We start from the raw sequence: 17734 nt of genomic DNA, 5'->3' as shown, positions 1-17734 counted from the left end.
AGTTGAAGCAACACCATTTTTAGACATGGAATTTCATCCTTAATCTCATCCTGGTGTCCGTTTTTACATTTGGTTTCAAAAAAAAAATTTGGCTTCAAAAAACATTTTGGTTCCTGGGCAGGATTTTTCCTGACCGTGGAGTAAAGCCTTTTCTTCTCCTGGCACCAAAAAGGCTTGATTTTTAAAAAGTTGAAGCAACACCATTTTTAGACATGGAATTTCATCCTTAATCTCATCCTGGTGTCAGTTTTTGCATTTGGTTTCAAAAAAAAAATTTGGCTTCAAAAAACATTTTGGTTCCTGGGCAGGATTTTTCCTGACCGTGGAGTAAAGCCTTTTCTTCTCCTGGCACCAAAAAGGCTTGATTTTTAAAAAGTTGAAGCAACACCATTTTTAGACATGGAATTTCATCCTTAATCTCATCCTGGTGTCCGTTTTTGCATTTGGTTTCAAAAAAAACATTTGGCTTCAAAAAACATTTTGGTTCCTGGGCAGGATTTTTCCTGACCGTGGAGTAAAGCCTTTTCTTCTCCTGGCACCAAAAAGGCTTGATTTTTAAAAAGTTGAAGCAACACCATTTTTAGACATGGAATTTCATCCTTAATCTCATCCTGGTGTCCGTTTTTGCATTTGGTTTCAAAAAAAACATTTGGCTTCAAAAAACATTTTGGTTCCTGGGCAGGATTTTTCCTGACCGTGGAGTATAGCCTTTTCTTCTCCTGGCACCAAAAAGGCTTGATTTTTAAAAAGTTGAAGCAACACCATTTTTAGACATGGAATTTCATCCTGAAACTCATCCTGGTGTCCGTTTTTGCATTTGGTTTCAAAAAAAAAATTTGGCTTCAAAAAACATTTTGGTTCCTGGGCAGGATTTTTCCTGACCGTGGAGTAAAGCCTTTTCTTCTCCTGGCACCAAAAAGGCTTGATTTTTAAAAAGTTGAAGCAACACCATTTTTAGACATGGAATTTCATCCTTAATCTCATCCTGGTGTCCGTTTTTGTATTTGGTTTCAAAAAAAAAATTTGGCTTCAAAAAACATTTTGGTTCCTGGGCAGGATTTTTCCTGACCGTGGAGTAAAGCCTTTTCTTCTCCTGGCACCAAAAAGGCTTGATTTTTAAAAAGTTGAAGCAACACCATTTTTAGACATGGAATTTCATCCTTAATCTCATCCTGGTGTCCGTTTTTGCATTTGGTTTCAAAAAAAAAATTTGGCTTCAAAAAACATTTTGGTTCCTGGGCAGGATTTTTCCTGACCGTGGAGTATAGCCTTTTCTTCTCCTGGCACCAAAAAGGCTTGATTTTTAAAAAGTTGAAGCAACACCATTTTTAGACATGGAATTTCATCCTTAATCTCATCCTGGTGTCCGTTTTTGCATTTGGTTTCAAAAAAAAAATTTGGCTTCAAAAAACATTTTGGTTCCTGGGCAGGATTTTTCCTGACCGTGGAGTATAGCCTTTTCTTCTCCTGGCACCAAAAAGGCTTGATTTTTAAAAAGTTGAAGCAACACCATTTTTAGACATGGAATTTCATCCTGAAACTCATCCTGGTGTCCGTTTTTGCATTTGGTTTCAAAAAAAAAAATTGGCTTCAAAAAACATTTTGGTTCCTGGGCAGGATTTTTCCTGACCGTGGAGTAAAGCCTTTTCTTCTCCTGGCACCAAAAAGGCTTGATTTTTAAAAAGTTGAAGCAACACCATTTTTAGACATGGAATTTCATCCTTAATCTCATCCTGGTGTCCGTTTTTGCATTTGGTTTCAAAAAAAAAATTTGGCTTCAAAAAACATTTTGGTTCCTGGGCAGGATTTTTCCTGACCGTGGAGTATAGCCTTTTCTTCTCCTGGCACCAAAAAGGCTTGATTTTTAAAAAGTTGAAGCAACACCATTTTTAGACATGGAATTTCATCCTGAAACTCATCCTGGTGTCCGTTTTTGCATTTGGTTTCAAAAAAAAAATTTGGCTTCAAAAAACATTTTGGTTCCTGGGCAGGATTTTTCCTGACCGTGGAGTAAAGCCTTTTCTTCTCCTGGCACCAAAAAGGCTTGATTTTTAAAAAGTTGAAGCAACACCATTTTTAGACATGGAATTTCATCCTTAATCTCATCCTGGTGTCCGTTTTTACATTTGGTTTAAAAAAAAAATTTGGCTTCAAAAAACATTTTGGTTCCTGGGCAGGATTTTTCCTGACCGTGGAGTAAAGCCTTTTCTTCTCCTGGCACCAAAAAGGCTTGATTTTTAAAAAGTTGAAGCAACACCATTTTTAGACATGGAATTTCATCCTTAATCTCATCCTGGTGTCCGTTTTTGCATTTGGTTTCAAAAAAAACATTTGGCTTCAAAAAACATTTTGGTTCCTGGGCAGGATTTTTCCTGACCGTGGAGTAAAGCCTTTTCTTCTCCTGGCACCAAAAAGGCTTGATTTTTAAAAAGTTGAAGCAACACCATTTTTAGACATGGAATTTCATCCTGAAACTCATCCTGGTGTCCGTTTTTGCATTTGGTTTCAAAAAAAACATTTGGCTTCAAAAAACATTTTGGTTCCTGGGCAGGATTTTTCCTGACCGTGGAGTAAAGCCTTTTCTTCTCCTGGCACCAAAAAGGCTTGATTTTTAAAAAGTTGAAGCAACACCATTTTTAGACATGGAATTTCATCCTTAATCTCATCCTGGTGTCCGTTTTTACATTTGGTTTAAAAAAAAAATTTGGCTTCAAAAAACATTTTGGTTCCTGGGCAGGATTTTTCCTGACCGTGGAGTAAAGCCTTTTCTTCTCCTGGCACCAAAAAGGCTTGATTTTTAAAAAGTTGAAGCAACACCATTTTTAGACATGGAATTTCATCCTTAATCTCATCCTGGTGTCCGTTTTTGCATTTGGTTTCAAAAAAAACATTTGGCTTCAAAAAACATTTTGGTTCCTGGGCAGGATTTTTCCTGACCGTGGAGTAAAGCCTTTTCTTCTCCTGGCACCAAAAAGGCTTGATTTTTAAAAAGTTGAAGCAACACCATTTTTAGACATGGAATTTCATCCTGAAACTCATCCTGGTGTCCGTTTTTGCATTTGGTTTCAAAAAAAACATTTGGCTTCAAAAAACATTTTGGTTCCTGGGCAGGATTTTTCCTGACCGTGGAGTAAAGCCTTTTCTTCTCCTGGCACCAAAAAGGCTTGATTTTTAAAAAGTTGAAGCAACACCATTTTTAGGCATGGAATTTCATCCTTAATCTCATCCTGGTGTCCGTTTTTGCATTTGGTTTCAAAAAAAAAATTTGGCTTCAAAAAACATTTTGGTTCCTGGGCAGGATTTTTCCTGACCGTGGAGTAAAGCCTTTTCTTCTCCTGGCACCAAAAAGGCTTGATTTTTAAAAAGTTGAAGCAACACCATTTTTAGACATGGAATTTCATCCTTAATCTCATCCTGGTGTCCGTTTTTGCATTTGGTTTCAAAAAAAACATTTGGCTTCAAAAAACATTTTGGTTCCTGGGCAGGATTTTTCCTGACCGTGGAGTAAAGCCTTTTCTTCTCCTGGCACCAAAAAGGCTTGATTTTTAAAAAGTTGAAGCAACACCATTTTTAGACATGGAATTTCATCCTGAAACTCATCCTGGTGTCCGTTTTTGCATTTGGTTTCAAAAAAAACATTTGGCTTCAAAAAACATTTTGGTTCCTGGGCAGGATTTTTCCTGACCGTGGAGTAAAGCCTTTTCTTCTCCTGGCACCAAAAAGGCTTGATTTTTAAAAAGTTGAAGCAACACCATTTTTAGGCATGGAATTTCATCCTTAATCTCATCCTGGTGTCCGTTTTTGCATTTGGTTTCAAAAAAAAAATTTGGCTTCAAAAAACATTTTGGTTCCTGGGCAGGATTTTTCCTGACCGTGGAGTAAAGCCTTTTCTTCTCCTGGCACCAAAAAGGCTTGATTTTTAAAAAGTTGAAGCAACACCATTTTTAGACATGGAATTTCATCCTTAATCTCATCCTGGTGTCAGTTTTTGCATTTGGTTTCAAAAAAAAAATTTGGCTTCAAAAAACATTTTGGTTCCTGGGCAGGATTTTTCCTGACCGTGGAGTAAAGCCTTTTCTTCTCCTGGCACCAAAAAGGCTTGATTTTTAAAAAGTTGAAGCAACACCATTTTTAGACATGGAATTTCATCCTTAATCTCATCCTGGTGTCCGTTTTTGCATTTGGTTTCAAAAAAAACATTTGGCTTCAAAAAACATTTTGGTTCCTGGGCAGGATTTTTCCTGACCGTGGAGTATAGCCTTTTCTTCTCCTGGCACCAAAAAGGCTTGATTTTTAAAAAGTTGAAGCAACACCATTTTTAGACATGGAATTTCATCCTTAATCTCATCCTGGTGTCCGTTTTTGCATTTGGTTTCAAAAAAAAAATTTGGCTTCAAAAAACATTTTGGTTCCTGGGCAGGATTTTTCCTGACCGTGGAGTAAAGCCTTTTCTTCTCCTGGCACCAAAAAGGCTTGATTTTTAAAAAGTTGAAGCAACACCATTTTTAGACATGGAATTTCATCCTTAATCTCATCCTGGTGTCCGTTTTTACATTTGGTTTCAAAAAAAAAATTTGGCTTCAAAAAACATTTTGGTTCCTGGGCAGGATTTTTCCTGACCGTGGAGTAAAGCCTTTTCTTCTCCTGGCACCAAAAAGGCTTGATTTTTAAAAAGTTGAAGCAACACCATTTTTAGACATGGAATTTCATCCTTAATCTCATCCTGGTGTCCGTTTTTGCATTTGGTTTCAAAAAAAACATTTGGCTTCAAAAAACATTTTGGTTCCTGGGCAGGATTTTTCCTGACCGTGGAGTATAGCCTTTTCTTCTCCTGGCACCAAAAAGGCTTGATTTTTAAAAAGTTGAAGCAACACCATTTTTAGACATGGAATTTCATCCTTAATCTCATCCTGGTGTCCGTTTTTGCATTTGGTTTCAAAAAAAAAATTTGGCTTCAAAAAACATTTTGGTTCCTGGGCAGGATTTTTCCTGACCGTGGAGTAAAGCCTTTTCTTCTCCTGGCACCAAAAAGGCTTGATTTTTAAAAAGTTGAAGCAACACCATTTTTAGACATGGAATTTCATCCTTAATCTCATCCTGGTGTCCGTTTTTACATTTGGTTTCAAAAAAAAAATTTGGCTTCAAAAAACATTTTGGTTCCTGGGCAGGATTTTTCCTGACCGTGGAGTAAAGCCTTTTCTTCTCCTGGCACCAAAAAGGCTTGATTTTTAAAAAGTTGAAGCAACACCATTTTTAGACATGGAATTTCATCCTTAATCTCATCCTGGTGTCAGTTTTTGCATTTGGTTTCAAAAAAAAATTTGGCTTCAAAAAACATTTTGGTTCCTGGGCAGGATTTTTCCTGACCGTGGAGTAAAGCCTTTTCTTCTCCTGGCACCAAAAAGGCTTGATTTTTAAAAAGTTGAAGCAACACCATTTTTAGACATGGAATTTCATCCTTAATCTCATCCTGGTGTCCGTTTTTGCATTTGGTTTCAAAAAAAACATTTGGCTTCAAAAAACATTTTGGTTCCTGGGCAGGATTTTTCCTGACCGTGGAGTAAAGCCTTTTCTTCTCCTGGCACCAAAAAGGCTTGATTTTTAAAAAGTTGAAGCAACACCATTTTTAGACATGGAATTTCATCCTTAATCTCATCCTGGTGTCCGTTTTTGCATTTGGTTTCAAAAAAAACATTTGGCTTCAAAAAACATTTTGGTTCCTGGGCAGGATTTTTCCTGACCGTGGAGTATAGCCTTTTCTTCTCCTGGCACCAAAAAGGCTTGATTTTTAAAAAGTTGAAGCAACACCATTTTTAGACATGGAATTTCATCCTGAAACTCATCCTGGTGTCCGTTTTTGCATTTGGTTTCAAAAAAAAAATTTGGCTTCAAAAAACATTTTGGTTCCTGGGCAGGATTTTTCCTGACCGTGGAGTAAAGCCTTTTCTTCTCCTGGCACCAAAAAGGCTTGATTTTTAAAAAGTTGAAGCAACACCATTTTTAGACATGGAATTTCATCCTTAATCTCATCCTGGTGTCCGTTTTTGTATTTGGTTTCAAAAAAAAAATTTGGCTTCAAAAAACATTTTGGTTCCTGGGCAGGATTTTTCCTGACCGTGGAGTAAAGCCTTTTCTTCTCCTGGCACCAAAAAGGCTTGATTTTTAAAAAGTTGAAGCAACACCATTTTTAGACATGGAATTTCATCCTTAATCTCATCCTGGTGTCCGTTTTTGCATTTGGTTTCAAAAAAAAAATTTGGCTTCAAAAAACATTTTGGTTCCTGGGCAGGATTTTTCCTGACCGTGGAGTATAGCCTTTTCTTCTCCTGGCACCAAAAAGGCTTGATTTTTAAAAAGTTGAAGCAACACCATTTTTAGACATGGAATTTCATCCTTAATCTCATCCTGGTGTCCGTTTTTGCATTTGGTTTCAAAAAAAAAATTTGGCTTCAAAAAACATTTTGGTTCCTGGGCAGGATTTTTCCTGACCGTGGAGTATAGCCTTTTCTTCTCCTGGCACCAAAAAGGCTTGATTTTTAAAAAGTTGAAGCAACACCATTTTTAGACATGGAATTTCATCCTGAAACTCATCCTGGTGTCCGTTTTTGCATTTGGTTTCAAAAAAAAAAATTGGCTTCAAAAAACATTTTGGTTCCTGGGCAGGATTTTTCCTGACCGTGGAGTAAAGCCTTTTCTTCTCCTGGCACCAAAAAGGCTTGATTTTTAAAAAGTTGAAGCAACACCATTTTTAGACATGGAATTTCATCCTTAATCTCATCCTGGTGTCCGTTTTTGCATTTGGTTTCAAAAAAAAAATTTGGCTTCAAAAAACATTTTGGTTCCTGGGCAGGATTTTTCCTGACCGTGGAGTATAGCCTTTTCTTCTCCTGGCACCAAAAAGGCTTGATTTTTAAAAAGTTGAAGCAACACCATTTTTAGACATGGAATTTCATCCTGAAACTCATCCTGGTGTCCGTTTTTGCATTTGGTTTCAAAAAAAAAATTTGGCTTCAAAAAACATTTTGGTTCCTGGGCAGGATTTTTCCTGACCGTGGAGTAAAGCCTTTTCTTCTCCTGGCACCAAAAAGGCTTGATTTTTAAAAAGTTGAAGCAACACCATTTTTAGACATGGAATTTCATCCTTAATCTCATCCTGGTGTCCGTTTTTGCATTTGGTTTCAAAAAAAACATTTGGCTTCAAAAAAAAATTTGGTTCCTGGGCAGGATTTTTCCTGACCGTGGAGTATAGCCTTTTCTTCTCCTGGCACCAAAAAGGCTTGATTTTTAAAAAGTTGAACCAACACCATTTTTAGACATGGAATTTCATCCTGAAACTCATCCTGGTGTCCGTTTTTGCATTTGGTTTCAAAAAAAAAATTTGGCTTCAAAAAACATTTTGGTTCCTGGGCAGGATTTTTCCTGACCGTGGAGTAAAGCCTTTTCTTCTCCTGGCACCAAAAAGGCTTGATTTTTAAAAAGTTGAAGCAACACCATTTTTAGACATGGAATTTCATCCTTAATCTCATCCTGGTGTCCGTTTTTGCATTTGGTTTCAAAAAAAACATTTGGCTTCAAAAAACATTTTGGTTCCTAGGCAGGATTTTTCCTGACCGTGGAGTAAAGCCTTTTCTTCTCCTGGCACCAAAAAGGCTTGATTTTTAAAAAGTTGAAGCAACACCATTTTTAGACATGGAATTTCATCCTTAATCTCATCCTGGTGTCCGTTTTTGCATTTGGTTTCAAAAAAAACATTTGGCTTCAAAAAACATTTTGGTTCCTGGGCAGGATTTTTCCTGACCGTGGAGTATAGCCTTTTCTTCTCCTGGCACCAAAAAGGCTTGATTTTTAAAAAGTTGAAGCAACACCATTTTTAGACATGGAATTTCATCCTGAAACTCATCCTGGTGTCCGTTTTTGCATTTGGTTTCAAAAAAAAAATTTGGCTTCAAAAAACATTTTGGTTCCTGGGCAGGATTTTTCCTGACCGTGGAGTAAAGCCTTTTCTTCTCCTGGCACCAAAAAGGCTTGATTTTTAAAAAGTTGAAGCAACACCATTTTTAGACATGGAATTTCATCCTTAATCTCATCCTGGTGTCCGTTTTTGTATTTGGTTTCAAAAAAAAAATTTGGCTTCAAAAAACATTTTGGTTCCTGGGCAGGATTTTTCCTGACCGTGGAGTAAAGCCTTTTCTTCTCCTGGCACCAAAAAGGCTTGATTTTTAAAAAGTTGAAGCAACACCATTTTTAGACATGGAATTTCATCCTTAATCTCATCCTGGTGTCCGTTTTTGCATTTGGTTTCAAAAAAAAAATTTGGCTTCAAAAAACATTTTGGTTCCTGGGCAGGATTTTTCCTGACCGTGGAGTATAGCCTTTTCTTCTCCTGGCACCAAAAAGGCTTGATTTTTAAAAAGTTGAAGCAACACCATTTTTAGACATGGAATTTCATCCTTAATCTCATCCTGGTGTCCGTTTTTGCATTTGGTTTCAAAAAAAACATTTGGCTTCAAAAAAAAATTTGGTTCCTGGGCAGGATTTTTCCTGACCGTGGAGTATAGCCTTTTCTTCTCCTGGCACCAAAAAGGCTTGATTTTTAAAAAGTTGAAGCAACACCATTTTTAGACATGGAATTTCATCCTGAAACTCATCCTGGTGTCCGTTTTTGCATTTGGTTTCAAAAAAAAAATTTGGCTTCAAAAAACATTTTGGTTCCTGGGCAGGATTTTTCCTGACCGTGGAGTAAAGCCTTTTCTTCTCCTGGCACCAAAAAGGCTTGATTTTTAAAAAGTTGAAGCAACACCATTTTTAGACATGGAATTTCATCCTTAATCTCATCCTGGTGTCCGTTTTTGCATTTGGTTTCAAAAAAAACATTTGGCTTCAAAAAACATTTTGGTTCCTGGGCAGGATTTTTCCTGACCGTGGAGTATAGCCTTTTCTTCTCCTGGCACCAAAAAGGCTTGATTTTTAAAAAGTTGAAGCAACACCATTTTTAGACATGGAATTTCATCCTGAAACTCATCCTCGTGTCCGTTTTTGCATTTGGTTTCAAAAAAAAAATTTGGCTTCAAAAAACATTTTGGTTCCTGGGCAGGATTTTTCCTGACCGTGGAGTATAGCCTTTTCTTCTCCTGGCACCAAAAAGGCTTGATTTTTAAAAAGTTGAAGCAACACCATTTTTAGACATGGAATTTCATCCTTAAACTCATCCTGGTGTCCGTTTTTGCATTTGGTTTCAAAAAAAAAATTTGGCTTCAAAAAACATTTTGGTTCCTGGGCAGGATTTTTCCTGACCGTGGAGTAAAGCCTTTTCTTCTCCTGGCACCAAAAAGGCGTGATTTTTAAAAAGTTGAAGCAACACCATTTTTAGACATGGAATTTCATCCTTAATCTCATCCTGGTGTCCGTTTTTGTATTTGGTTTCAAAAAAAAAATTTGGCTTCAAAAAACATTTTGGTTCCTGGGCAGGATTTTTCCTGACCGTGGAGTAAAGCCTTTTCTTCTCCTGGCACCAAAAAGGCTTGATTTTTAAAAAGTTGAAGCAACACCATTTTTAGACATGGAATTTCATCCTTAATCTCATCCTGGTATCCGTTTTTGCATTTGGTTTCAAAAAAAAAAATTGGCTTCAAAAAATATTTTGGTTCCTGGGCAGGATTTTTCCTGACCGTGGAGTATAGCCTTTTCTTCTCCTGGCACCAAAAAGGCTTGATTTTTAAAAAGTTGAAGCAACACCATTTTTAGACATGGAATTTCATCCTGAAACTCATCCTGGTGTCCGTTTTTGCATTTGGTTTCAAAAAAAACATTTGGCTTCAAAAAACATTTTGGTTCCTGGGCAGGATTTTTCCTGACCGTGGAGTAAAGCCTTTTCTTCTCCTGGCACCAAAAAGGCTTGATTTTTAAAAAGTTGAAGCAACACCATTTTTAGACATGGAATTTCATCCTTAATCTCATCCTGGTGTCCGTTTTTGCATTTGGTTTCAAAAAAAACATTTGGCTTCAAAAAACATTTTGGTTCCTGGGCAGGATTTTTCCTGACCGTGGAGTATAGCCTTTTCTTCTCCTGGCACCAAAAAGGCTTGATTTTTAAAAAGTTGAAGCAACACCATTTTTAGACATGGAATTTCATCCTGAAACTCATCCTGGTGTCCGTTTTTGCATTTGGTTTCAAAAAAAACATTTGGCTTCAAAAAACATTTTGGTTCCTGGGCAGGATTTTTCCTGACCGTGGAGTATAGCCTTTTCTTCTCCTGGCACCAAAAAGGCTTGATTTTTAAAAAGTTGAAGCAACACCATTTTTAGACATGGAATTTCATCCTGAAACTCATCCTGGTGTCCGTTTTTGCATTTGGTTTCAAAAAAAAAATTTGGCTTCAAAAAACATTTTGGTTCCTGGGCAGGATTTTTCCTGACCGTGGAGTAAAGCCTTTTCTTCTCCTGGCACCAAAAAGGCTTGATTTTTAAAAAGTTGAAGCAACACCATTTTTAGACATGGAATTTCATCCTTAATCTCATCCTGGTGTCCGTTTTTGCATTTGGTTTCAAAAAAAAAAATTGGCTTCAAAAAACATTTTGGTTCCTGGGCAGGATTTTTCCTGACCGTGGAGTATAGCCTTTTCTTCTCCTGGCACCAAAAAGGCTTGATTTTTAAAAAGTTGAAGCAACACCATTTTTAGACATGGAATTTCATCCTGAAACTCATCCTGGTGTCCGTTTTTGCATTTGGTTTCAAAAAAAAAATTTGGCTTCAAAAAACATTTTGGTTCCTGGGCAGGATTTTTCCTGACCGTGGAGTAAAGCCTTTTCTTCTCCTGGCACCAAAAAGGCTTGATTTTTAAAAAGTTGAAGCAACACCATTTTTAGACATGGAATTTCATCCTTAATCTCATCCTGGTGTCCGTTTTTGCATTTGGTTTCAAAAAAAACATTTGGCTTCAAAAAAAAATTTGGTTCCTGGGCAGGATTTTTCCTGACCGTGGAGTATAGCCTTTTCTTCTCCTGGCACCAAAAAGGCTTGATTTTTAAAAAGTTGAAGCAACACCATTTTTAGACATGGAATTTCATCCTGAAACTCATCCTGGTGTCCGTTTTTGCATTTGGTTTCAAAAAAAAAATTTGGCTTCAAAAAACATTTTGGTTCCTGGGCAGGATTTTTCCTGACCGTGGAGTAAAGCCTTTTCTTCTCCTGGCACCAAAAAGGCTTGATTTTTAAAAAGTTGAAGCAACACCATTTTTAGACATGGAATTTCATCCTTAATCTCATCCTGGTGTCCGTTTTTGCATTTGGTTTCAAAAAAAACATTTGGCTTCAAAAAACATTTTGGTTCCTGGGCAGGATTTTTCCTGACCGTGGAGTATAGCCTTTTCTTCTCCTGGCACCAAAAAGGCTTGATTTTTAAAAAGTTGAAGCAACACCATTTTTAGACATGGAATTTCATCCTGAAACTCATCCTCGTGTCCGTTTTTGCATTTGGTTTCAAAAAAAAAATTTGGCTTCAAAAAACATTTTGGTTCCTGGGCAGGATTTTTCCTGACCGTGGAGTATAGCCTTTTCTTCTCCTGGCACCAAAAAGGCTTGATTTTTAAAAAGTTGAAGCAACACCATTTTTAGACATGGAATTTCATCTTTAAACTCATCCTGGTGTCCGTTTTTGCATTTGGTTTCAAAAAAAAAATTTGGCTTCAAAAAACATTTTGGTTCCTGGGCAGGATTTTTCCTGACCGTGGAGTAAAGCCTTTTCTTCTCCTGGCACCAAAAAGGCGTGATTTTTAAAAAGTTGAAGCAACACCATTTTTAGACATGGAATTTCATCCTTAATCTCATCCTGGTGTCCGTTTTTGTATTTGGTTTCAAAAAAAAAATTTGGCTTCAAAAAACATTTTGGTTCCTGGGCAGGATTTTTCCTGACCGTGGAGTAAAGCCTTTTCTTCTCCTGGCACCAAAAAGGCTTGATTTTTAAAAAGTTGAAGCAACACCATTTTTAGACATGGAATTTCATCCTTAATCTCATCCTGGTATCCGTTTTTGCATTTGGTTTCAAAAAAAAAAATTGGCTTCAAAAAATATTTTGGTTCCTGGGCAGGATTTTTCCTGACCGTGGAGTATAGCCTTTTCTTCTCCTGGCACCAAAAAGGCTTGATTTTTAAAAAGTTGAAGCAACACCATTTTTAGACATGGAATTTCATCCTGAAACTCATCCTGGTGTCCGTTTTTGCATTTGGTTTCAAAAAAAACATTTGGCTTCAAAAAACATTTTGGTTCCTGGGCAGGATTTTTCCTGACCGTGGAGTAAAGCCTTTTCTTCTCCTGGCACCAAAAAGGCTTGATTTTTAAAAAGTTGAAGCAACACCATTTTTAGACATGGAATTTCATCCTTAATCTCATCCTGGTGTCCGTTTTTGCATTTGGTTTCAAAAAAAACATTTGGCTTCAAAAAACATTTTGGTTCCTGGGCAGGATTTTTCCTGACCGTGGAGTATAGCCTTTTCTTCTCCTGGCACCAAAAAGGCTTGATTTTTAAAAAGTTGAAGCAACACCATTTTTAGACATGGAATTTCATCCTGAAACTCATCCTGGTGTCCGTTTTTGCATTTGGTTTCAAAAAAAACATTTGGCTTCAAAAAACATTTTGGTTCCTGGGCAGGATTTTTCCTGACCGTGGAGTATAGCCTTTTCTTCTCCTGGCACCAAAAAGGCTTGATTTTTAAAAAGTTGAAGCAACACCATTTTTAGACATGGAATTTCATCCTGAAACTCATCCTGGTGTCCGTTTTTGCATTTGGTTTCAAAAAAAAAATTTGGCTTCAAAAAACATTTTGGTTCCTGGGCAGGATTTTTCCTGACCGTGGAGTAAAGCCTTTTCTTCTCCTGGCACCAAAAAGGCTTGATTTTTAAAAAGTTGAAGCAACACCATTTTTAGACATGGAATTTCATCCTTAATCTCATCCTGGTGTCCGTTTTTGCATTTGGTTTCAAAAAAAAAATTTGGCTTCAAAAAACATTTTGGTTCCTGGGCAGGATTTTTCCTGACCGTGGAGTAAAGCCTTTTCTTCTCCTGGCACCAAAAAGGCTTGATTTTTAAAAAGTTGAAGCAACACCATTTTTAGACATGGAATTTCATCCTTAATCTCATCCTGGTGTCCGTTTCTGCATTTGGTTTCAAAAAAAAAAATTGGCTTCAAAAAACATTTTGGTTCCTGGGCAGGATTTTTCCTGACCGTGGAGTATAGCCTTTTCTTCTCCTGGCACCAAAAAGGCTTGATTTTTAAAAAGTTGAAGCAACACCATTTTTAGACATGGAATTTCATCCTGAAACTCATCCTGGTGTCCGTTTTTGCATTTGGTTTCAAAAAAAAAATTTGGCTTCAAAAAACATTTTGGTTCCTGGGCAGGATTTTTCCTGACCGTGGAGTAAAGCCTTTTCTTCTCCTGGCACCAAAAAGGCTTGATTTTTAAAAAGTTGAAGCAACACCATTTTTAGACATGGAATTTCATCCTTAATCTCATCCTGGTGTCCGTTTTTGTATTTGGTTTCAAAAAAAAAATTTGGCTTCAAAAAACATTTTGGTTCCTGGGCAGGATTTTTCCTGACCGTGGAGTAAAGCCTTTTCTTCTCCTGGCACCAAAAAGGCTTGATTTTTAAAAAGTTGAAGCAACACCATTTTTAGACATGGAATTTCATCCTTAATCTCATCCTGGTGTCCGTTTTTGCATTTGGTTTCAAAAAAAAAATTTGGCTTCAAAAAACATTTTGGTTCCTGGGCAGGATTTTTCCTGACCGTGGAGTATAGCCTTTTCTTCTCCTGGCACCAAAAAGGCTTGATTTTTAAAAAGTTGAAGCAACACCATTTTTAGACATGGAATTTCATCCTTAATCTCATCCTGGTGTCCGTTTTTGCATTTGGTTTCAAAAAAAAAATTTGGCTTCAAAAAACATTTTGGTTCCTGGGCAGGATTTTTCCTGACCGTGGAGTATAGCCTTTTCTTCTCCTGGCACCAAAAAGGCTTGATTTTTAAAAAGTTGAAGCAACACCATTTTTAGACATGGAATTTCATCCTGAAACTCATCCTGGTGTCCGTTTTTGCATTTGGTTTCAAAAAAAAAAATTGGCTTCAAAAAACATTTTGGTTCCTGGGCAGGATTTTTCCTGACCGTGGAGTAAAGCCTTTTCTTCTCCTGGCACCAAAAAGGCTTGATTTTTAAAAAGTTGAAGCAACACCATTTTTAGACATGGAATTTCATCCTTAATCTCATCCTGGTGTCCGTTTTTGCATTTGGTTTCAAAAAAAAAATTTGGCTTCAAAAAACATTTTGGTTCCTGGGCAGGATTTTTCCTGACCGTGGAGTATAGCCTTTTCTTCTCCTGGCACCAAAAAGGCTTGATTTTTAAAAAGTTGAAGCAACACCATTTTTAGACATGGAATTTCATCCTGAAACTCATCCTGGTGTCCGTTTTTGCATTTGGTTTCAAAAAAAAAATTTGGCTTCAAAAAACATTTTGGTTCCTGGGCAGGATTTTTCCTGACCGTGGAGTAAAGCCTTTTCTTCTCCTGGCACCAAAAAGGCTTGATTTTTAAAAAGTTGAAGCAACACCATTTTTAGACATGGAATTTCATCCTTAATCTCATCCTGGTGTCCGTTTTTGCATTTGGTTTCAAAAAAAACATTTGGCTTCAAAAAAAAATTTGGTTCCTGGGCAGGATTTTTCCTGACCGTGGAGTATAGCCTTTTCTTCTCCTGGCACCAAAAAGGCTTGATTTTTAAAAAGTTGAACCAACACCATTTTTAGACATGGAATTTCATCCTGAAACTCATCCTGGTGTCCGTTTTTGCATTTGGTTTCAAAAAAAAAATTTGGCTTCAAAAAACATTTTGGTTCCTGGGCAGGATTTTTCCTGACCGTGGAGTAAAGCCTTTTCTTCTCCTGGCACCAAAAAGGCTTGATTTTTAAAAAGTTGAAGCAACACCATTTTTAGACATGGAATTTCATCCTTAATCTCATCCTGGTGTCCGTTTTTGCATTTGGTTTCAAAAAAAACATTTGGCTTCAAAAAACATTTTGGTTCCTAGGCAGGATTTTTCCTGACCGTGGAGTAAAGCCTTTTCTTCTCCTGGCACCAAAAAGGCTTGATTTTTAAAAAGTTGAAGCAACACCATTTTTAGACATGGAATTTCATCCTTAATCTCATCCTGGTGTCCGTTTTTGCATTTGGTTTCAAAAAAAACATTTGGCTTCAAAAAACATTTTGGTTCCTGGGCAGGATTTTTCCTGACCGTGGAGTATAGCCTTTTCTTCTCCTGGCACCAAAAAGGCTTGATTTTTAAAAAGTTGAAGCAACACCATTTTTAGACATGGAATTTCATCCTGAAACTCATCCTGGTGTCCGTTTTTGCATTTGGTTTCAAAAAAAAAATTTGGCTTCAAAAAACATTTTGGTTCCTGGGCAGGATTTTTCCTGACCGTGGAGTAAAGCCTTTTCTTCTCCTGGCACCAAAAAGGCTTGATTTTTAAAAAGTTGAAGCAACACCATTTTTAGACATGGAATTTCATCCTTAATCTCATCCTGGTGTCCGTTTTTGTATTTGGTTTCAAAAAAAAAATTTGGCTTCAAAAAACATTTTGGTTCCTGGGCAGGATTTTTCCTGACCGTGGAGTAAAGCCTTTTCTTCTCCTGGCACCAAAAAGGCTTGATTTTTAAAAAGTTGAAGCAACACCATTTTTAGACATGGAATTTCATCCTTAATCTCATCCTGGTGTCCGTTTTTGCATTTGGTTTCAAAAAAAAAATTTGGCTTCAAAAAACATTTTGGTTCCTGGGCAGGATTTTTCCTGACCGTGGAGTATAGCCTTTTCTTCTCCTGGCACCAAAAAGGCTTGATTTTTAAAAAGTTGAAGCAACACCATTTTTAGACATGGAATTTCATCCTTAATCTCATCCTGGTGTCCGTTTTTGCATTTGGTTTCAAAAAAAACATTTGGCTTCAAAAAAAAATTTGGTTCCTGGGCAGGATTTTTCCTGACCGTGGAGTATAGCCTTTTCTTCTCCTGGCACCAAAAAGGCTTGATTTTTAAAAAGTTGAAGCAACACCATTTTTAGACATGGAATTTCATCCTGAAACTCATCCTGGTGTCCGTTTTTGCATTTGGTTTCAAAAAAAAAATTTGGCTTCAAAAAACATTTTGGTTCCTGGGCAGGATTTTTCCTGACCGTGGAGTAAAGCCTTTTCTTCTCCTGGCACCAAAAAGGCTTGATTTTTAAAAAGTTGAAGCAACACCATTTTTAGACATGGAATTTCATCCTTAATCTCATCCTGGTGTCCGTTTTTGCATTTGGTTTCAAAAAAAACATTTGGCTTCAAAAAACATTTTGGTTCCTGGGCAGGATTTTTCCTGACCGTGGAGTATAGCCTTTTCTTCTCCTGGCACCAAAAAGGCTTGATTTTTAAAAAGTTGAAGCAACACCATTTTTAGACATGGAATTTCATCCTGAAACTCATCCTCGTGTCCGTTTTTGCATTTGGTTTCAAAAAAAAAATTTGGCTTCAAAAAACATTTTGGTTCCTGGGCAGGATTTTTCCTGACCGTGGAGTATAGCCTTTTCTTCTCCTGGCACCAAAAAGGCTTGATTTTTAAAAAGTTGAAGCAACACCATTTTTAGACATGGAATTTCATCCTTAAACTCATCCTGGTGTCCGTTTTTGCATTTGGTTTCAAAAAAAAAATTTGGCTTCAAAAAACATTTTGGTTCCTGGGCAGGATTTTTCCTGACCGTGGAGTAAAGCCTTTTCTTCTCCTGGCACCAAAAAGGCGTGATTTTTAAAAAGTTGAAGCAACACCATTTTTAGACATGGAATTTCATCCTTAATCTCATCCTGGTGTCCGTTTTTGTATTTGGTTTCAAAAAAAAAATTTGGCTTCAAAAAACATTTTGGTTCCTGGGCAGGATTTTTCCTGACCGTGGAGTAAAGCCTTTTCTTCTCCTGGCACCAAAAAGGCTTGATTTTTAAAAAGTTGAAGCAACACCATTTTTAGACATGGAATTTCATCCTTAATCTCATCCTGGTATCCGTTTTTGCATTTGGTTTCAAAAAAAAAAATTGGCTTCAAAAAATATTTTGGTTCCTGGGCAGGATTTTTCCTGACCGTGGAGTATAGCCTTTTCTTCTCCTGGCACCAAAAAGGCTTGATTTTTAAAAAGTTGAAGCAACACCATTTTTAGACATGGAATTTCATCCTGAAACTCATCCTGGTGTCCGTTTTTGCATTTGGTTTCAAAAAAAACATTTGGCTTCAAAAAACATTTTGGTTCCTGGGCAGGATTTTTCCTGACCGTGGAGTAAAGCCTTTTCTTCTCCTGGCACCAAAAAGGCTTGATTTTTAAAAAGTTGAAGCAACACCATTTTTAGACATGGAATTTCATCCTTAATCTCATCCTGGTGTCCGTTTTTGCATTTGGTTTCAAAAAAAACATTTGGCTTCAAAAAACATTTTGGTTCCTGGGCAGGATTTTTCCTGACCGTGGAGTATAGCCTTTTCTTCTCCTGGCACCAAAAAGGCTTGATTTTTAAAAAGTTGAAGCAACACCATTTTTAGACATGGAATTTCATCCTGAAACTCATCCTGGTGTCCGTTTTTGCATTTGGTTTCAAAAAAAACATTTGGCTTCAAAAAACATTTTGGTTCCTGGGCAGGATTTTTCCTGACCGTGGAGTATAGCCTTTTCTTCTCC

This window comes from Pantherophis guttatus, chromosome 16, assembly GCF_059756535.1.
Source record: "Pantherophis guttatus breed Tessera chromosome 16, ASM5975653v1, whole genome shotgun sequence".
Lineage (NCBI taxonomy): Eukaryota > Metazoa > Chordata > Lepidosauria > Squamata > Colubridae > Pantherophis > Pantherophis guttatus.
Note: the sequence above shows the minus strand (reverse complement) of the source record.